This window comes from Heteronotia binoei, chromosome 5 (assembly GCF_032191835.1).
Source record: "Heteronotia binoei isolate CCM8104 ecotype False Entrance Well chromosome 5, APGP_CSIRO_Hbin_v1, whole genome shotgun sequence".
NCBI classification, from domain to species: domain Eukaryota; kingdom Metazoa; phylum Chordata; class Lepidosauria; order Squamata; family Gekkonidae; genus Heteronotia; species Heteronotia binoei.
In genome coordinates, this window is record NC_083227.1 from 98123116 (window position 1) to 98146083 (window position 22968).

Below are 22968 nucleotides of genomic sequence, written 5' to 3' on the forward strand. Positions count from 1 at the left end.
AATGGATACTGGAGGATGGGAGAATATTCCATAGAAAAGAAGCGGCCAGAAAAAAAGAACAGAGGTGTCAAACGGAAAAAGTAATCTGAGGTGTAGCTAAAAGAAAGTCTCAGTGGAGTAAGAAGCAAAATAAAGTGAAAAAAGAGAGGGCAGATCAGAGAAAATCAAAGAATGAAGAGATCTGAAAACAAAAAGTAGCTGTTTAAACTATAATAATGCCATATTCTAGGGTGAACAAAGTACTTTCTAGTGAATATCAATGCCCTTTTCAGGCTGCTAGTAGCAGGTTGCAGATTATTTCCTGTTATGTTTTTATATTATAGGTACTGTAATTTAAATTTTGAAAGTGTAATAATTTATAAGGTTCTTCCAGGGTGGTTTTGGGTACAACTATAACTTTCAAATGAAAAGTTCATAGAAGAAAAAAATTGAAATGTACATAAAAATGAGCTTGAAGAAATGATTTAAAATCAAGCTGTGAAAGATACTGCCATTAAAAAAGGGAGGGCATTGGACCCAGTAAATTTCTCTGATTCCCCTTTCTACTTTCCCTTTCCCCATCATGTTGTTGCTGAGGGTTCCCTATCCTCAAGGAATACTATTTCACTAAGATCAATGAGTTGTAGTGGCAGCGACATGAAAAGTCCACTCTTGTGTAGGGTTGCCAAGTCCAATTAAAGAAAAATCTGGGGACTTTGGGGGTGGAGCCAAGAGACTCTGGGGGTGGAGCCAGGAACAAGGATGTGACAAGCATAATTGAACTCCAAGGGAGTTCTGGCCATCGCATTTAAAGGGACAGCACACCTTTTAAAATGCCTTTCTTCCATAGGAAATAATTAAGGATGGGTCACCATCTTTTGGGGCTCATAGAATTGGACCCTCTGGTCCAATCGTTTTGAAACTTGGGAGTATTTTGGGGAGAGGCACTAGATGCTATACTAAAAATTTGGTGCCTCTACCTCAAAAAATAGCCCCTCCAGAGCCCCCAATACTCACGGATCAATTCCCTATTATTCCCTATGGGAATCGTTCTCCATAGGGAATAATAGAGTGCCCAGTAGACATTTCCCTCCCCCCCATGCTTTCTAAAGGGGGGGAGGGCCTCCAAACCAGGGAATGCCCTGCCCCCTCCCTCTCTCTCACACACAAATACTTACTAGATCTTCTTCCTGCAGAACTCTACTTGCTATGAAAATGAAAGCAAAAGAAAGGGAGGGGCTGTTCTCCATGGAAACTGTTACTGACCCTTTCCAATGAAGCCCTTCCTGTTTCCTGCGCAGCCTTAAAGGGGCACACATTTTACAAACAGATCAGAAGCTGTACAACAACATGATGCCTACACGCATGTTCTCCCCCCCCCCTCCGGATTTTTGGAGACCGGGGGAGGAGGCTGCAAAATCGAGGGTCCCCCGCCAGGGCGTGGGGGTTGGGAAGCCTACTCTTGTGATGGAAAATTTAGTCCAGATCCAACCTTACATCTATATAAAGGGAGGGGAAGAACCTCAGAAAAAAAATGAATATGCAAAGAAGTTTAAATAAAATAGGAAAAAGTAATTTAATCTATACAGAAGAAATTCACATAAACATACAAGTAGAGATAATACAGTTATGCAGAACAAAACCAGAAGGAAAAAATAACGGGAGGTCTGAGAAAATAGCAATAATAAAATCTGAGAAATAAAACTCATATCTATGTATGAGAAATTAGATCATGAGGAATAGAAGATAGCAAAAGCAATGACAGCATGCTGATACAAAGTTTTAAATTCAGGAAAATTCAACTTATATACAAAATGAAATACAGAACCAACCAATATTGGTAGCCTGGAAGATGTAGCTAAAATACTTTCCCTTACCCTGCCCCTAAAGTATACATAAAATTGCACACCTGGAGGAATATAAAGGAACAAAAAAGTTGTGTGCTGCAGAAAAAGTAAGGCAGATTATTCACTTGTATATGATCAAAAATGGGTTTGGCCACTTCAGAGCCTACTTTGTCAGCATAAACTTAAATAATTAACATGAAAATGCACTTTTATATTAACTGCAGTTTAGTACTGAAGAGTGATGGACTTGCCCCACTCTCAGAAGATGCCACTGCAGCTTTACTGTTACAGGCCATTCAGTAAATTATCACCAGGGCTTTTTTTTTTTTTTAGCAGGAACGCAGTTCTAGCTGGCTTGGCATCAGGGGTGTGTGGCCTAATATGCAAATGAGTTTCTACTGGGCTTTTTCTTTAAAAGCCCTATGCTAAACAATGGTGATGTCAGGGGGTGTGATCTAATATTCAAATGAGTTCCTACTGGGCTTTCTCTACAAAAAAGGCTCTGATTATCACTGCAAATGTTTATAGGGTTTCATTTATCTATTAGATTTGTATTTCACCCTCCCTGCTGCAGCAGGCTCATTTTGCTGCCAATTAGTGAGTAGGCTTTTGTTGCTCAATATTTTAATACTCTTTAGATGGCATTAAAGCATAGAGACTATTTTCTCCCTTTGACAATATTCATTGATAAGCAGTCACAAGCAATACATTAAGTGGAGATGTATAACCCAGATAGAGATTAATCCTTACAAGAGTGTTTGCATGAATAAGAATTTAAGAACTAAAAGAAGACATCACAACTATTAGATATTAGTGTCTTCCAGTTGCATGCCATGGAAATAAAGCTGAGTACATAACTGATTACACAGCTTGAAGTTCAGCTTGGGTTGTAAAAACATGGTACAACTATATGATGGGTGGCCAGTCTGACTATACCCTGGAAAATCTAGACCTGGCATTACAAGCCGTGGCCTCCTGGCTCAGACTGAGTCGGCTGAAATTGAATCCGACGAAGACGGAGGTTCTCTACCTGGGTCAGGGCGGTCCGGGGAGAGAGATCCAGCTGCCGGCCCTTGATGGGGTGCCACTAATACCGGTCCCCAAGGTCAAGAGCTTAGGCGTGCTCCTTGAGTCCTCCCTTACAATGGAGGCTCAGGTGGCAGCCACTGTTAGATCTGCCTTTTTCCATCTTCGGCAAGCATGGCAGCTGGCCCCTTACCTGGACCGCAGCGACCTAGCGACGGTAATCCATGCTACGGTCACCTCAAGAATAGATCACTGTAATGCTCTCTACATGGGGCTACCCCTGACGCTAACCCGGAGACTACAACTAGTGCAGAACGCTGCGGCACGGCTGTTAATGGGGCTACCACGACGGGAGCACATTCGGCCAGTGCTGAGAGAGCTGCACTGGTTGCCTGTTGTGTTCCGAGTTCGCTTCAAGGTGTTGGTATTAACCTTTAAAGCCCTTTATGGTCAGGGACCTGCCTATCTACGGGACTGCCTTTCCCCATATATCCCCCAGAGAGCACTGCGATCAGGGACAAAAAATCTGCTGTCTGCCCCTGGCCCAAAAGAAGCCAGGCTATGCGCAACAAGATCTAGGGCCTTCTCGGTGGCAGCACCAGAACTCTGGAACAGCCTCCCAGAAGCTATAAGGGCCCTGCGGGATTTGTCGATGTTCCGCAGGGCCTGTAAGACCGAACTGTTTAGACAGGCTTTTCTGGTTGACTGAAAATGGGCTGCCACCGGACATCCTACAGAAGCTGGTGGTCATAGTCAGAACCCAATACTGCCAGACTGGATTGAGATAGCGTAATAGTTTTAAACTGATAAATGTATTATGGTTTTATATGTTTTATGGAATTGATTGTTTTTATGATACTGTAAGCCGCCCTGAGTCCGCTTGCGGAGAGGGCGGGATATAAATGTAAAGTAATAAATAAATAAATAGTAGGAGACCTCCTGGCAAGCCTGCTGTTTGTTCTCTGACACCTAAAATTCTAGTAGGAGGAAACTGGGGTAGGATTAGGAAACATGTTGGCATTGTGCCGGCACAGTGATATTACTTCTGGTAAAACCCCTAAGTGGCATAATTCCACCCCCCCCCCCCCAAAAAAAATCGTAGAGTACCCAGTGATGTAACTTCCTGTTTTTACCAGGCCCTATTTCTTTTTTGCTTCCGAGGGTAGCCAGTTCTAGCCTGATAACCCTAGTTATAATCCTCTAAAAGGGTGTAATTCTATCTAAGATAATTCTATCTAAGATTGCACTGAGAGTATACTTAGATATAAATCCAGCCCTATATGAGAGTCTTATTGAGTTTGGTATATGATTAACCAGTGCTGGATTAAACCCTGAGGAGGCCCATAGGCAGTTGAAATCGCAGGGGGCCCCTCGCAAATTATGTTCTAATATCTCCTGCAGGCACCTTCTCAAAAGCCCCTTTGACAAAGCTGTGTGGGACAGGCAGAGAGAGGCAAACCTAAAGGCAAGGGGGCCCATAGGCTGGTGCCTACTCAGCCTAATTGTTAATCCAGCCCTGTGATTAACAGTAAATATAAATATTTTTCTATTGTGGTATATACTTGGATGTGGTTTGTTCATCCTCTTTATCAAGTGTGTTTTGACTGATTGTTAGGAAAAGATGGGCCTGAACAAGTTTACTGAACAGATGCCTTCAAAATTTATTTATTTATATTTATCATTACAGAGTCAAGGCAAATTACACACAGTTAGGGCTTTTTTTTTTTTTTTTAGCAAGAATGCACAAGAATGCAATTCCAGCTGGCTTGGTGTCAGGGAATGCAGCCTAATATGCAAATGAGTTCCTGCTGGGCTTTTTCTACAAAAAACCCCTGTGTGAAACAATGGTGATGCCTGGGGTGTAACCTAATGTGCAAATGAGTTCCTGCTGGGCTTTTTCTACAACCCCCCCCTGTGTGAAACAATGGTGATGCCAGGGGTGTGGCCTAATATGCAAATGAGTTCCTGCTGGGCTTTTTCTACAAAAAAAGCCCTGCACAGAGTAAATCAATACCATCAACAGGATGGCACAGTCATAGAATCAGAGGATCACAGAGTTGGAAGGGGCCATACAGGCTATCCAGTCCAACCCCAGCTCAATGCAGGATCAGCCTAGAGCATCTCTGACAAATGTTTGTCAAGCTGTTGCTTAAAGATTGCCAGTGAGGAGGAGCCCACCACCTCCCTCAATAGCTTATTCCACTGTTGAACAACTCTTACTGTAAAAAAAGTTTTTCCTAATATCTAACCAGTAAACTTCCCACTCTCAATTTACACACATAATTGTGAATCCTATTTTCTACTGCCAATAGGAACAGCTCCCTGCCATCCTCTAAGTGATAGCTCTTCAAATACTTAAAGACAGCAATCATGTCCCCCCTCAAGCTCCTCTTTTCTAGACTGAACATTCCCAAGTCCCTCAACCTTTCCTCATAGGGCTTGGTCTCCAGTCCCCTGATCAACCACGTTGTTCTCCTCTGCACCCACTCTATTCTTTTTGAAATGAGGTCTCCAGAACACAATACTTCAGGTGCAACCTGACCAATGCAATGTATTTGTTTTATTTCTCTCTCTTTGTGTGTGTGTATGTGTGCACCTGGAATGGTGACATCTGGTGACTGACCTCTACTGGGGGCATGGAGAATATTCAGAGAGGTGGCTGAAAAATCCTGCCCCAGCTCCTGGCTCTGGTATTTCAAGGAGGTCTCCCATCCAAGTACTTGCTAGAGTCAACTCCGCTTAGCTTCTAAGATTTGATTAGGTTGGGCTTGTCTGAGATATCCAGGTCAGGGCTAAGAGCTGTATATTTTTGAGAACATCTAGCCTATGTATCTCCTCCTTTTTTAAGAACCACAAGGAAAATATGACTTTGTGCCCCCTATTGTAAGGGTGAGATTGATGGAGACTGCTCTGCTGAAGCATCTCCCCACTTAACTCTTGTCAATTGAGATCTTCCTTCAGGAGAGTTGTGAAAATTTTCCCTCTTTATGCTCTATTTGATTTTATGTATTTTATTTTACATTATCATGATTTTCTGGATAGGTGGTTAATTAATTTTAAGTGAAAAGTTAACAGAGGGAGTGTCTGCAACCAATTTCTGGGTCAGCAGGCATTTCCCAGTGTTTGCTGCTCATCCACTCTAAATTTGAATAATTTTACCCTTTGGACTATCACAGTTGTGAATTGCACCTATAATTTAGGGGGTTCAAACCAAACATTGAAGTTGGAACAGACTTGAACTTATTTATGGTGAATTGGCTAGAAGGTACTTTAAACCTTGAAGCTGGTGTTAACTTCTCTTTTGCAGAGAGCTTATCATATTGGCAAGATATGTGACGAATCACTTCATTATATACTCGAGACATACTGGTAGAATTTAAGGGCCTCCAAACATAGCAGAGGATCTTTGCAGAAGCTAGAGAGAGGGGCAGTCTTGACTTTCAGGGCTCAAAGATTTAGGTATTTCTAGATCTTCTAGATCTTCCTCCTGAGTTTTGAAAGATTAGAAGAGATCTTAAAGACATCACTGCAAAACTATGGGACCTAGGAATAAGATATCGCTGGCTCCATACGGGCAAGTTGTGTGTTCAACATAGATCAACTTCTTATACCACCTGCGACTCTGCCTCTGCTGAATTAATTCTGACTGCCTTAATTTTTTCTTCTCCTACTCCATCTGCATCAAAAGAAAACAGCTGGCAAAAGGAAAGAGTGTTCTCCTCTCACACTGGTGAAAACAACTCGAGTATGTACTCCCAAAGACTATGCAGAGAGTTTGGACTCTGTTTAATAATAGGATTTGGGTAATATTTTTTCCCAGTGCTATAAGAGCAATAGGGGGGGAGGGGTGTGCTCCCTCTTGGGTATCCTGCCCCCCCAGGGAAAGTGTATGTGCAATACATAGCCTCTCCTTTCCCGGTGTAGTGAACGCCGCGTGGTCACTGTCTGGCTATGCCTGGCAGATGGTCACTGCAATGGCCTCTCCTGCATTACTGCATCCGTGGCAACACCTTCCCGCTGGTCCCCCCCGTTTCTCACAGAGTTTGCCACATCATGGTGCGACCGAATGTCCGGCGGTATAACCGGATGGGCAGGCTGGGCTCACCAACCTCGCCAGCCAAGAGAAGGAAAACTCTAACATCAAACCCGGGCAGATAGAGCTCGTTTATGTAACACCTACCACCTGGAGGACTCGCTGCCGGCGTCCCGGCTTACTGGGCCATGGCAGATGACCCCAAGGTGAAAGGGTGGAGCCAGTACTGCGCACACTGTGCTTCACCTAAAAATTCCTCTGCGCAGGCCTGAAGGGCATATCCACATCCCACAACACACCAAGTCCTGCAGCGATGGGCAAGGGGCAAAACGGCAGGTGGAAGATGCCACTGGAAGCCACAGTCCCGATCCTGCATGTAGGCGGTTCAGGGTATTGGTTGCCTGATGCTGATCCAGAGATGAAAGCATTTTTCGGCAGCACCCTGAATGACCAAGCAGCCTTATCTAGGGACAGCACTGCTTGCTCCACACGGAGAGGGGCCTAGAAAAGGTGGCCTAAACAAAGCTTGTCTCCCCCACCCCATTTGGCTAGCCGTGGTCAACGGGCATCCTTACTTGCGGTCAAAAAATAACAACAAAGAAAAGGCATGCACCTGCTTCACAAAGTGTGCAAAGACTAAAGCTTGCATGTTGGAACATCAGAACCATGCTTGACACAGTAGACAGTGGTCCCCCTGAACGACGCTCTGCTCCAGTTGCCCACGAACTTCTCAGGTTGAATATTGACATAGCAACTCTCAGTGAGGTCCGTTTCCCTGAGGAAGGTAGTCTTCAAGAACATGGTGCTGGCTATACCCTCTACTGGTCGGGTAAGTCAAAGGCTGAGAGCCGCCTTTCTGGCGTTGGCTTCATGGTCAGCAACTCCATTGCCTCCAAACTCGAAAACCTGCCAACAGGTCACTCAGATCGCATCATGTCCATGCGCCTCCCACTTCAAAACAAGCAGCATGCAACACTCTTCAGTGTGTATGCCCCAACCCTTCAAGCAGATCCTGCAGAAAAGAACAAGTTCTATGCTGATCTACGCAATCTCGTACGGAAGACCCCTACAGAGGACAAGGTGATCATCCTTGGCGACTTCAATGCCAGAGTAGGTAAAGACTCGGAAGCCTGGAAAGGAGTACTTGGCAAACACGCATTGGCAACTGCAATGATAATGGGCGCCTCCTGCTAGAATTCTGCACGGAGCACCAGCTCACTATCACCAACACTATCTTTCAGCAGAAGAACAGCCTGAAGACAACCTGGATGCACCCACGGTCCAAGCACTGGCACCTTATCGACTACATTCTGGTGCGCCAGAGAGACCTTCGAGATGTCTTACACACCCGAGTAATGCCCAGTGCGGAATGTCATACGGATCATCGTCTTGTATGCTGCAATCTCCGTCTTCAATTTAAACCCACACCCAGGAGAGGAGGTATCCCTCAGAGGAAGCTTCAGGTTGGCAGCCTTCAGTCAGCTGAAGTTAAAGCTGCCTTCCAGGCAAAACTCCAGTCAAGAATTGAGGACCCCAGTTGCCCCACAGACCCTTCTCCAGAAGCACTCTGGGAACACCTAAAAACTACCATCCTGTTGATCTCTGAAGAAGTCCTCGGGTTCTCCACAAGGAAGAACAAGGACTGGTTTGACGAGAACAATCAAGAGATCCAAGAATTACTAGCGAAAAAGAGATCTGCCTACCAAGCACATCTTGCTCAGCCCTCCTGTCCCGAGAAAAAAGCAATCTTTCGCGCTGCATGTAGCAACCTCCAGCACAAGCTTTGAGACATTCAGAATGAGTGGTGGACCAAGCTTGCAGAGAGAACCCAGCTGTGTGCAGACACTGGTGATTTAAGAGGGTTCTACGAAGCCCTGAAGGCAGTATATGGCCCATCATATCAGGCTCAGAGTCCCTTGCGTAGTGCAGACGGCCAAGTGCTCCTCACAGACAAGGCATCCATACTGAACCGGTGGTCGGAGTATTTTCAGGTTCTCTTCAGTGCCAACCAAGATTCAGCAATCCACCTCACCCCACTTCAACCAGTGAAAACAGATTTGGATGAGATCCCTACCCTAGAAGAGACTGTAAAAGCCATCAAGCAACTGAAAAGTGGCAAGGCAGCGGGAGTTGATGGAATCCCACCAGAGATCTGGAAGCATGGGGGCACGGTACTACATAGCACACTTCACAAAGTACTTGTCACCTGCTGGGAACAAGGCAAACTACCACAGGACTTTCGCGATGCAATCATCATCACTCTACACAAGAACAAAGGGGGAAAGTCAGACTGCTCCAACTACCGGGGGATAACCCTGCTCTCCATCACAGGCAAAATCCTTGCCAGAATACTCCTGAACAGACTGGTGCCCACCATTGCAGAAGAACTCCTCCCAGAGAGCCAGTGCGGCTTCAGAGCTAACAGGAGCACCACCGACATGGTATTTGTTCTCAGGCAGCTCCAAGAGAAATGCAGGGAACAGAACAAGGGTCTATATGTGACTTTTGTTGACCTTACCAAAGCTTTTGATACCGTTAGCAGGAAAGGCCTGTGGCAAATCTTGGAACGTTTAGGATGTCCCCCAAGGTTCCTCAGCATGATCATCCAGCTACATGAAGACCAGCGAGGCCAAGTCAGACACTGCAACGACCTCTCGGAGCCCTTCCCAGTAGGCACAGGTGTAAAGCAAGGCTGTGTTCTCGCGCCAACTCTCTTTACGATCTTCTTTAGCATGATGCTTCAAAGAGCCGCAGTAGATCTAAATGATGACGATGGTGTCTACATCCGCTATCGCACCGATGGCAGCCTGTTCAACCTGAGGCGACTAAAGGCTCACTCCAAGACAATGGAAAAACTTATCCGAGAGCTACTGTTTGTGGACTACTGCACCCTTCTTAAATCTTTGTTCACGAAGTCAAGCCGAGAGAGAGAAGAGCAATAAGAGGGTGGTAGACATCCAGGTATGTTCCCCCACATTTATTATGTCCTTGGAAGGTGGGGCTTTGCTCCCCTCCTGGCCCCAGTGGTCTCTTAGGACGGAGCCTAATTATTAGTAGAATAATTAGTTTGTAGACCAATTTCATGATATATTGTAAATATCCTAGAATGAGCTAAGATTAATTTGAGAATCTTATAAACTTTATTAAGTAATTTATGGGAGAAGGAAGAAGATGAAGATAAGCATCTAAGTGAAGTTATGTTTGTCATAACATAAATGATTTTGTTGGTATTGTTAAAATATAAAATTCTTTCTTCAATAAAAGATACTATATGCAATAAAATTAACACAACAAAACTACATTATGAAAAAAATGAAAACAAACTGAAATCTATTTTTCAAATAAATGAAAAATAAGTATTTGTTAAACTTCTGAAGAGCTGCACATAGCATTATTCAAGGCAACACATACAGAATAGTCTAAATCCAACTTTAAAAGAGGGCTGCATTTTGTACTGGCTGAAATAAATAGGGACATTTGGGTACCTATTAATGAAACAAATCCATTTCACATCTGCCAGCACACAATAATATTCATTGTTGACCAGAGGCACATTCACAGGTGTTCATTTAATAGTTAACACTGAGACTAAATTTAACATTTTTTTATTTCTTAACCATTAAGGCTTTTCTTCAAATTTTAGCTTTGTGTAGATCCTCTGACTTTCAGAAACAGAAAAAAACCAACATAGTACATATCTATATTCCATTTGAATGTCTCAGTCATGATTTCCTTTAACTTGATTCATGCTGGTATTTATTAGCAAAGAGAAAAAATGAAATTCAGATGCGATAAAATGAGCTTGAATTTCTAGGTATGTGCCATTGGACAATTTACTAATGAAGTCCTCATCCAAACCACATCCTTTCATAAATACTGGAAATTATGTAACAAATATCCCTACATTCAACAGCAGCTGGAAATGTTCCAGTAGGCCTATTTATTGTGGTGTCTTGCTGTTTTGTTTCATTCTCCTGAAGAGGAGAAGAGATGCTATGAAGGGAGAGAGTGATCCCTCAGCTACATGGATGGCAAGATGTCATCCAAATAGATCAGTCAGATCCATGTTCCTAGCAAATATGATAATCCCAACTGGCATTTCTCTGTACAGTATTTCTTGTACCTTGTACCACAAGCATGTTTTCAAGGAACCTTTACACAGAAGTGCTAGCAGCAGAGGGGGCAAACACTGCAGCAGCAGAAGAACGCAGTGGCTGGAGAGAAGTGTGAGCAGGGTGTCCCTAGACTGTCTGGCACCCTAGACAAGGCTAATTTCTGGCGCCTCTCCTGCACTGAGAGAGTCACATGGGGAGGTGCCCAATTTGGTACCCCCAGAAGGTTGGTGCCCTAGGCAATTGCCTAGTTTGCCTAGTGGCAGGGACACAACTCTAGGAAGCTTCAGCTGGCCATAGGAATGCTGGGAAGTTATACTGAGTTCCTCTCCATTGAAACAAAGTTGCAAGGAAAACATGGAGTGGATTTTCCATTCTGGTGTGCTCTGCCCATAGGCCTGAATGGGAAATCCCTTAGTGTGAGGAGACCATTTTCATAGGATTGAACCAAAGCTTACAAAAAGCATAATTCCTCCCTCCAATACCCGCATCTTTATGGACTCCCAGACCTTCCCATTCCTTCTCTTTTCTCTTCTCTCCAATGCAAACCACTGTGAGTCCTGCAGCCTGAATTCAAAAGGGCCTTATAGGGAGTGTCAAACTCATTTGTTAGGAGGGCCAGATCTGACATAAACGGGACTTTCTGGGGCCAAGCCATGTGTGTCCTAAAATGCAATGCCAGATAGAGGAGATATAGACTTTATAAAGGACACAGGCAAACACAATTAAAGATATTATTTTTTTAATTTAAAATACAAACATGCTCTAAATTCTTGCAATTTTTTTTTAAAAATGGAAAGGTAGGGGAATAGTGGGATTTTGCAATGCAATTTTAAAAATAAAACAAAAAGAAAAAGCACAAGGATCACACAGCAGAAAACTAAAAATATAAAATGCTCTCAGCCTGGGAAAACATGAAATGGCAGGGCATTTCAAGCTTCTTCTCCCCCCCCCCCCCCGCCCCAGGTCTATTCAGATTAGGAATTGCTCTCCAGTGTAATATCCCCCTTTGGCTGTGGGTTCCCAAGTTAGAGTACTCACTAGGCAGGCACTAGCCCTCATGTCCATTAAAAGACAAAGCTGATTCAGAGCATCGATGCTTGATTTGCAAGGACACAACTCTAGGAAGCTTCAGCTGGCCATAGGAATGCTGGAAAGTTATACTGAGTTCCTCTCCATTGAAACAAAGTTGCAAGGAAAATGTGGAGTGGATTTTCCATTCTGGTGTGCTCTGCCCATAGGCCTCAATGGGAAATCCATTCTACATTTTCTTTGCAGCTTCGCTTCTGTTTTAGCCTCTGCAAAGAGAAGGCAGAAGGAGCTGAGAACTTCGGCAGCATCTGAATTTCACAGTGAGAACAGGAGGGGAAGGTGGAAGAAGAGAGTCCTGCGTGCCTGATTGAAGCCATTGGGGGGGCTGGTTTGGCCCATGGGCCGCGTGATTGACACCCCTGGGTTACATATTATGGAGGTGAGCAAATGCAAGTTGGCCATTCACTTTCAAGCTTACCCAACATCTGTCATGTTATCATATTTAGTGGTAGATAATCTTGTCTTTACACAGGTACTCCTTGATATGCTACAAAATCCTGAAAATCTCTGTAACCAGAAATTAAGAGTGGGAAAGCAAAAATGAGAGTGTTTACAGTAAACACTCTCATTTTTGCTTTTCCACTCTCTCCTCTCTCTATTTCCCACTCTCTCTCTGAGATTTACCTCCTTCTCCTTCTGCAATTAGTCAGTCAGTTAAAAATGTATTCTACATAGCAGTGTTTCCCATTTGCAGGGTCATGACCCAGTACCGGGTCATGGAAGCCTCACTACCGGGTCACAAGAAAAGCCAAAGCTAGCCCCGCCCTCTGCAAAGCTAGCCCCTCCACGTCTCTGTGTTGTGCAGAGAGGAGCTGGGCTGCTTCTCCTTCCTTCTCCCCCGCTCCCAGTGTTTGAGAGAAAAGCTAGTATCCATTGGCACTTTAGACCCATGAAGTGTTCTTCAAGATATGGGCTTTCATGTGCCTTGCAGTATGTTCTTTTGGAGAGATTTCCCCAGGAGGCCTGGGTGGCAAAGAAGGGTGTGTGTGTGTACCAAAATTTCAGAAGCTGATGAATATTATAAGGATTGACGGGATAATACCAAATACATGGAAGGAAGCAACAATTTCGTTGATATCGAAAGAAGAGATACCACAAATGTAAAAAATTACAGACCAATTTCATTACTTAACAATGACTACAAAATATATGCAAGGATACTAGCAGAACAACTCAAACAGCATTTGAATAATTTTATCAAAGAGGAACAAGCAGGATTTCTTCCCAGGAGACAAATTAGAGATAATATCAGAACTGTTATAGATATTGTTGAATATTATGAGAAGCATCCTGAAAAAGAAGTGGCACTATTTTTTGCAGATGCAGAGAAGGCCTTTGACAATGTGAATTGGGATTTTATGTTTGCAATGATGGAGAAATTGGGACTAGGAGAAGATCTTATAAGAATGGTTAAGGCGATATATACTGAGCAACAAGCAAGACTCTGTATAAATGCAGATTTGACGGAGAAAATGATAATTGGTAAAGGAACAAGGCAAGGCTGCCCTCTATCTCCATTGATATTTATAATGACATTAGAGATTTTGCTTAGGCAAATACAAGATGATAAAGAAATAGAGGGGTTGAAATTGAAAGGTCTTTCTTATTATTTTATTATAAATAAATATAAATAAAAAATTTATTATTATTAAATACAAAGTGTTTGCTGATAATGTAATGTTTATCAATGAAATTCCCTTATATGTGACACCATTGCTGCTTCGTAAAATACAAGAGTATGGAGAATTAGCAGGCTTTTATATAAATAAAGAAAATTTTGTGTAAAAATATGACAAAGAGTCAACAGGAAGAACTGCAAAGTGCAACAGAGTGTGAGGTCACTTCAAAAGTAAAATATTTGGGTGTGGAAGTTACCATGAAAAATATAAATTTGTATAAAAATAATTATGAAAAGCTTTGGCAGAAAATTGATGAAGATTTGATGAAACGGAACAAATTGAACTTGTCCATGCTGGGCAGAATCGCTGCAATTAAAATGAATATTTTACCAAGAATTATGTTCCTATTTCAAACAATTCCAATTGTGAAGGACAATAAACAATTTAGTAAATGGCAAAGAAAAGTTTCAGAATTTGTATGGGCTGGGAGAAAACTAAGGATCAAAATGAAAATCTTAACTGCTGCAAAAAAAAGGGGATGTTTCCAGTTACCGGATCTAAAATTGTATCATGATGCAGAGTGTTTGGTATGGATTAAAGAATGGATGACGTTATTAAATAAGAAATTGTCGGTTTTAGAAGGCCATGGAAATATTTCTGGTTGGCATGCATATATGTTTTATGGGAAAAATAAGATGGATGGTTTTTTCTCACACCATTATATAAGAAGAAATCTGCTAAGTACTTGGTTAAAAATATAAAAAATATGGTGAGAGAAAGCCACTATGGATTGTGCCAACTGAAGTAATAAAATTATTCTCGAAAACGGATGAAAGGATGCGGTTAACGTATAATCAACTATTAAAGATCCAGGGAGGAAAGGTGGAACTAAAATCAGCCAAAGAATTACAGTACAAATGTAATTGGTTTCAACTGCAACAAATTAAGAGTTTGGTGGAACAGGACATTAAAAATGAAGGTATAAGACAAGAGCAAACAGAATTGGAAAAAATACTGTTGGACGATAATGAAAAGTTGATTTCAAGGACTTATAAATTACTATTGAAGTGGTCTATGGAAGATGAAGTAGTTAAATCTCAAATGATAAAATGGGCAATCAATTTTAACAAAGAAATACAAATGGAATCTTGGGAGTATCTATGGAAGAACTCTATGAAGATATCGACATGTTACAATATTAAAGAAAATTGTTTTAAAATGCTGTATAGATGGTATATGACATCTAAGAAACTGGCAAAAAAGAACAATCAGGTGTCAGACAGATGTTGGAAATGTAAAAAACATGAAGGATCTTTCTACTTGTGAAAGACTTGTGAAAAAGCAAAACAATTTTGGCAAATGATTCAGAAAGAAATGTCAAAAAATTTAGGTTATGACATTAAGAGGTCTCCAGACTTTTTTTTGTTGGGATTACAAATGGAAAGTTTTCCGAAACAAGATAGAATGGTGGTGTGGTATCTGCTTTCAGCTGCAAGGACATTATATGCGCAGTTATGGAAGCAAGATAAAATACCAGAAAAATGGGATTGGATTTTAAAAGTTATGTCATGGAGTGAAATGGACAAACTTACAAGAATCTTAAAAGACTATGATTTGGAGAAGTTCAGAAAGGAATGGGAGAAATTTCAAAATTATGTTGAAAAACAATGGAAAGTAAAGGGATATTTAGGGATTTTTGATAATAGCTGAAGTGTGGTGGAATAATGGACTAAAGTCTATAAAGGGGAAAAAATTTTCTTTCTTTGAGTTTAAGGTGAAAGCAGAAAAATGAAGATGAATTTATAGAGTTAACTTTTTTTAGTTTCTTGTTTTTATTTCTTCCTTATTGCTATAAAGTTTTAAAATGGAGATTCTTGATTTGTTAAGTTACCTTGTATATTTTTACAATTTTAAGTAAACACCGGGAAAAGGGGAGGTGAGGAGAAGGGGGGGAAAGTGTGATGTATTGTTTTCAATTTGTATAGCAAATTAATAAAATTGTTTTAAACAACAAAAAAAAGAAGGGTGTGTGTGTGTTTTTCAGCTGGAAGGGGCGGGGAGTGTGCATTTCAGTAGCTATTTTTTTTACCAAACAACTCCTGGGCAGAATTTTTGCTGGCTGGGGTCATCTGATGGTGAGGAAGGTCTTTCTTTCTTTCTTTCTTTCTTTCTTTCTTTCTTTCTTTCTTTCTTTCTTTCTTTCTTTCTTTCTTTCTTTCTTTCCCTGCAAGTGATGCTTTGTCTGTATTCTGGGAGGGGGGGAAGCAACAGTGGGAGGGCTTCTAGTGCCCTGGCCCCACTGGTGGACATTCTGATGCTTTTTGGACATTGTATGAGGGAATTGTGGACTGGATAGTCCACTGGCCTGATGCAACATGGCTCCTCTTATGTTTATGTTTTCTTTCCATGTCTTTCCTTTCCTTTCCTTTCATTTCCTTCCTTCCTTCCATCCTTCCTTCCTTCCTTCCTTCCTTCCTTCCTTCCTTCCTTCCTTCCTTCCTTCCTTCCTTCCTTCCTTCCTTCCTTCCTTCCTTCCTTCCATTTTTACTGGATGAAATGTTTCAGTTCATCATACTGTTGTTGCAGACATAGGAGCTCTGCCAACGAAAGTTGGCACCCCCTGTTGTGGCCAGGTGGCCTTCTATGAGATTTCTGTGTGAGTGAATGAGAGTAAGAGGTGTGGGGCAGAAAGAGATTATTGGAGATTACTGCAGTATATCTCAACAGCACTGGAAGAGATGGTACTATGAACTTGGCACCATTTTACTGGTCCTGCTTTTAATAGCTGTCTGACACCAAAATTAAATTCCTCCTGTAGATATTAAAAAGGATAAAAGTAGTTCACTAGCTAAGTATCTGCACAACAGGTTGCTTTTAAAAGCATGGGAAACACAGCCAGTAAAAAGCTGCAAGCCCCTCATAAATATCCTTTTAGGGATAATGGCAGAAAAGCTTGTATGAACTTCATATAACTTGAAATTAATTCATTAATTGCAGTATAATTCTCTGCTACCTTTCACAGCAATTTCCCCATCTTTCAACCAAAGAAAAGTATGAAAAATAGCTGTCAAAAGATTTTCTTGAAACCAAGCAAGCTTGGTTGTAGCTTGAGGCAGGGTTCCAGTAGTAGCAGCTGAAAGAAGGGCCTACTAAATGTGTCAGCATATTTTGAGGTAGAGCAGCTGCCAGGGCTCAGTGTGGGTGGTACACAGTGCTGGCATTCCTGATGGCAATGGCAACAGCACTCCCAACTGCATACACTGGCCAGTGCTGTTGAGGAAGGGATGTGTAGGTGGTGCTGGCAATTGAACATGGGCATTAGGAGTGCTTGCAAGCTGGAGAAGAACACACAAACAGATAGGTACATGCAGGTGTGGGGGTGAAAAGAGAGGACCACCCACTTTTCACCCCCATTTTGGCTCAGCATGAGTTTCAGAGAGATTTTCCTGAAAAAGAATTTACTTCTGAAGAAGAGACAGGTTTGGAGGAGTGCCCTGGAAGTGACATCACAGGAAAAGGTGGAGTTTTGGTTCAGTGTGCCCCGGAAGTGACATCACTTGGTCCTTGACACCACAGGAAATGACATAATTCCTGGCTCCATTCCAAAGTCTCCTGGCTCCACCCCCAAATTTTAGTGGGCCATGAAGGAGAAGTGTAAAAATAACCAGGCCACGGGAAAGAAAAGTTTGGGAAACCCTAGTATATAGCCATTAGCCATTACAAGACAAAACAGAACCCAAACAATAAAGTTTCAAATTAACACCTTAAAAGTTCCCCAGAAAGGCCAACCTCAAGAAGTTACAGCATTTGAAATTACTCTTGCTCTTAACTTCTTAGCTGCAAGGGCAAAAAGAGTGACTCTATAGGACACATGAGCATCATTGTCAGATAACAGAAATATAATCTTTTCATGTTCTGAATGTGTTTTTAAGGAGGTTAGTACTCCAGACAGAAATTTAATTCTGGGAGCATTGTAGAGTGGACAGGATAGAATATACTGGGAGAGGTCTTCTATCATAGGTGAACCACAAATGCAAAAACATTGTTCTATTGGGATGTGGGAATATCGACCGGTTAACAGAGTTGTTTGCAATTATTTCCATCCCAATGCACAAGTCATTTCTGTACTCAGTTCTGTCCAAAACAAGTTCTCTAATTTCTTCTCTTCTATTGAGATTAGAGACAGCCTGAGCTCTCCTGCACACATAGCGACAGAATCCTATATCTTAAATTTTAAAAACAAAGCACCATGCTTATTCGGTTGAGGAACCTCTATGACAATATGCATTCCTGTACCTGCATTCCAATTCAAAAAATGCTTGAGTCTCATCTTTCTGAGTAAAGCACTATAAACACTGCAAATAACATGCCCTAGATAAAGCTTCAGAAACAAGCCACAATATGTTGCTGGGTTCTGTCACTAACTTTTGGTGTATGCACAAGTGTTTTGTACATGCTTTGGTTCATGGCCCTGAATTATAAAAAATAAATAGATAGATAACCCTACAACTCTCACCATGCAAACCTTTCCCAAAATGAGAATCTTTTATAAGACATTCCAAATCAAGAGTGTCATATTCTATACTATCAGGGGCCATTTTGTAGAAAAATAGGTGATGGAACTCATCTAGGGATTCAGCCTTCTTAACTGCAACCATCCTGCCATGGCTTCTAATGCCCTGGTCAGATGGTCTGGGGTGGATTTCAACATGGTAAAACAATTATGGTTGCAGTTAAGAAGGCTGAAGCTTAATCCAACTAAGATGGAGGTTCTGTACCTGGGTCGGGAGGAATTAGGATTGGACATCCGACTTCCCACCCTAGATGGTGCCCCTTTGATGCCAGCTCAGAAGGTGAGGAGCTTGGGGGTGATACTGGATGCCTCCCTTTCCATGAAGGCCCAGGTCACAACAGTTGTGCGATCTGCCTTCTTCCATCTTCGGCAGGCCAAACAGCTGGTGCCCTATCTGACATCCCAGGACCTAGCTACAGTGGTCCATGCAATGGTCACTTCCAGGTTGGACTACTGTAACTCGCTCTATGCAGGCTTGCCCTTGAGACTGATCCGGAAACTCCATCTGGTGCAAAATGCGGCAGCACAGCTCCTAACTGGATTGCCTGTACGGACAAGCAGTCAACTGATGCTGTGCACATTGCATTGGTTACCAGTTGAGTGCTGGATCCGCTTCAGGGTTTTAGTACTGACATTCAAAGCCTTAGGTGGCCTGGGACCTACATACCTGCGGGACTGCCTCTCCCCATATGAGCCCTGAAGGTTGCTACAATCTTCCAACCAACATCTCCTGGTCATCTCAGGCCCAAAGAATGTCCATCTTGCCTTGACCAGGGCCAGGGTCTTTTCGGCCCTGGCCTCATACTGGTGGAATCAGCTCCCTGTGGAGATACAGGCCCTTCCGGATTTCTGTAGGGCCTGTAAAACGGAGCTGTTCTGCCAGGCGTTTGGTTGATGCAGGCAGGCATCCTTTTCATTGCCTATACCATTGGCTATCCTCCCCCACAGTGATCTGTTATCTGAACTACTACATCTGGGCCACTGATTATACTCCAACCGCACTATGAGCCCGCCTGCCTTTGTTATACAGTACTGTGTCGTGTTGCTGTTTTAATTGTTTTTATTGTATTTGACTGGTTTTATCTGGATGTAATCTGCCCTGAGCCCATCTGGGAAAAGGCGAAATATAAATTTACTAAAATAAATAAATAAATAAATAAAAACTACCGGAAACGGCGGACTATAAATTTACAGAAATAAATAAGTACATAAATAAATAAAATGCAAAGCCTTTTTTCCTGGCCTGGCTTTTCCAGGCATCTGTTCTTGTCTCCTCCTCCCCTCACAGCCATATTCAGAAGGGAAATCAGCCAACTTTGAAAAACTCACCCCATCCCACTTGCTAAGGATGGAGTAGCATAGATGGCACAGTCCCTATCCAAATACAGACAAGGTAAGGGAGAGAAGGAGGATAGTCAAAACAGGGTCCACAAGGCTGAATCTGCCACAGCATTCTTGTTAAGGTCATATTGATTGCATTGAAGGATTTTCAAAAGGACCATATAGTAATTACTATCCAAAAAAGAATGTATTAGAGAATCCTCTGTTTACATGTCTCCTGGTTGCGTAATATCTCTGATTTTCAGAACTGTAATGCAAATAATAAATAGCTTCGTACTTAGGAAGCATTTCTCCATTCCTTTACTTCAGCCACCAGAATTACTTGATATTAAGTGTCTTGATGTGGATCCTTTAAAAAAATCCACTGTATCATTTGTGTGAAAATGTTGAGATTTTTTTAAAATAAAAAAAATATTGCTTTAAAGGATTGTGCTCTGTAATGTTGGCAGTCCAGAAGTAAATATTGGTGGAGAGTGCTGTCATCCATATGGATTTCAAGGAAAGAGATGTTCAGAGGTGCTTTGCCATTGCCTGCCTCCACGTCACAGCCCTGATTTTCCTTGAAGGTCTCCCATCCATGGGTAAGTAGACAATTTTATTTATGTTATATTCTTCTTGGACTCAAGGCAGATTGCATTGGGTGAGTCAATACAGTCAACATCAGTAGCATTCTAATTGCAGGTCGCTGGGAGGGGGGGTGCAGTCTGTCCCAAGTAAAGCTTGAGGAAGTCAAATCATGCATCGTGCTGCATTCAGCCGAATGTCTTTCCTTTTATTTTTTAAAATGCATTTCTGGCTGCAGCCACTAAGGGTGCAGGGAAGTCTGAGCATAGCAAAAAGCATTTCTCTTTCTCCAAAACTAAGGCAAACTCGTTTAACAGATCATACAACCAAGCCAGCATGCTGTTAGCTGCTACAGTAACTGCCACCCACTCCCCATATGAGCCCTGAGAATCGACATCTCCTGGTGGTCCCTGACCCAAAGGACATCCAACTTGCCTCAACTAGGACCACGACTTTTTTGGCCCTGGCCCCCACCTGGTGGAATGAGCTTCCATTAGAGATCAGGGACCTGCAGGACCTACTACAGTTCCACAGAGCCTGTAAAATGGAGCTCTTCTGCTGGGCCTTTAGTTGAGGCAACAGGTGTTTCCTTTCTATCAGGCCTCCCCTCCAGTAACTTCAGACCTGAATGACCATCTGGGACCAAATTGGCTGAATCTGTCAAGGCACTGACTAGCTGTTCTAAACATTTCAGATGCATTTTAATCTGAAAAAGTGATTTTAATGTTGTGACTCTGTGATAGAACCTGCCCCGAGCCTGCTTATGGGAAGGGCAGGATATAAATCCAACAAATAAATAAATATATAGTCTAGCCTTTCTCTCTTCCTTTCTTGCACCTAGCTCAACCAGATCTTGTAAGGCAGTTGTTAGGCTGTTGCCAGTGTTTCCTCTAAGCTGAGTTAGAGTTAGCTCACAGTTTTTAGCCTACAGTTCACACTTTTTTGTCTTAGCTCAGAAAAAATGGTCCCAGAGCAAACTAATTTATGAGCAGCCAAACAGTTCTCTCACAACTTTAATGCCAGTAGCTCACGAAGTAGAATTTTTGCTTAGACTCCACAACTTAGAGGGAACATTGACTGTTGCAGAAAGAAAAAACAATCTTTTCCTCTTTTAATTTCTCTCCCTCTTTTACACACATTTTTCATTCATTTCTGTCTCCTCTCACCTAATTTTCCCATATCCCCCCCTTTTATATTTACTTATTGGTCTCAAGACCTTCTCACCCTAGCATGCTTGGAGGCAGAATGTGTTTAAGAGTACTACAGTAGCAAACCTTTGTTAATATCATGAACAGAAGGTACTGGGGTTGCTGGGCACACTACATTGCACTGGTTCCACTGGGCTTCCAAACACCCCATCACCACTTGGGCTGTGATTCTGTGCTCAACATCAGTTGGCATTGTCACAAGGAGACTGGGTTTACTGGGCACAGTACATTGCACTGGTTCTGCTGGGCTTCCAACCTCTTCTTACTTGGACTGAGATTCTGTGCTTGACATCAGTTGGCATTGCCACAATGGCACTGAGTTCTGCTGGTCACTCTGTGCTCGTTTTCGCACTCACCTCCAGCCGGTGTGACCCCCCTCTTCACCGCGCAGGATCTGCGCGGATTTCGCACTAAATGCTGCGGAGCAGCCTTTTGCGCCGGAAACTCCCGTCGCAAAAGCCGCGCAAACGCCAAACTGCTTTTTGGCGATTTACGTTTGAGCGGCTTTTGCACCGGGAGTTTCCGGCGCAAAAGGCTGCTCCGCGGCATTTAGTGCGAAATCCGCGCAGATCCTGCGCGGTGAAGAGGGGGGTCGCGCCGGCTGGAGGTGAGTGCGAAAACGACCTGTGATTGCACTTGCACTGATGGGTACTCTGTACACTGCACTGGTATTGCAAAAAAGCTCCCCCTTCAGTTTCTACTGCACAGATTCTCTAGTTTGACTTTAGTCCTTTGGAAACAATGGAGGATGAGAACACCTTCTCTGGAGTCTTGGGAAGCTTGCACAGTTGAACACAATTGAGCTCTGGAAGAGAAAGGGAAAGGTGTGCTGCTTTAAGGGTGAGTGTTTGCCTTTCTTAATTGCCTTTTCTAAACTGCTGGAGGGAAGTTATTGAGTGCTAATCTGTGGGAGGAGAGAGCCTGGGTTTGTGTGGTTGCTGGGGAACTGCTGTTTGTTTGTTTTGAGTGGGCTGTAGGTGATTGTTGCTGATTGTGAGTATCTATATTGCCTGGGGCTGACTGCTGGCCCCACCTTCTTTGCATTTATAAGGCTACACCTTGCCCGAGGTGCGAGCCTTTGGTGAGAGCTAAAGGGCTCTTGGCCTGGGGGCTCTGTAAGAAGCCAGAAGAACCAGGAAGCAGGTGTCCTAGTCTCCTTGTGTTCTCAATAAGGTAAGCAGACTTTTCATAAGGAGAGCCACATAAACACAAAAGGATTTAAAGAGCGGATTGAATATTTAAAAAGATATTATGAAGTAGAATGCCAGCAGGGGGGTGGGGGCTTTCCAGTGTTTTGCACTGAGCATCACATGTATGACTATCTGCCTACTGGACAGAAGTCTTGGGTGTGTGTTCAGTGCAAGGAGCTCCTGCTCCTCAGGGAATGAGTTCGCACCCTTGAGGTCGAGGTGGCTGATCTGGAGAAGCAGAGAAAGTCAGTTAGGCACTCAGAGAAGACTCTCAGGGACTTGTTAGATAAGCCCCACTCCAAACATGGCAGCCCTGTTGCTGCCAGGAAGCATGAGGGTTGAGAGGAAATAGGGCACTGTGCTGAGGATAAGGGGAATGCGCCC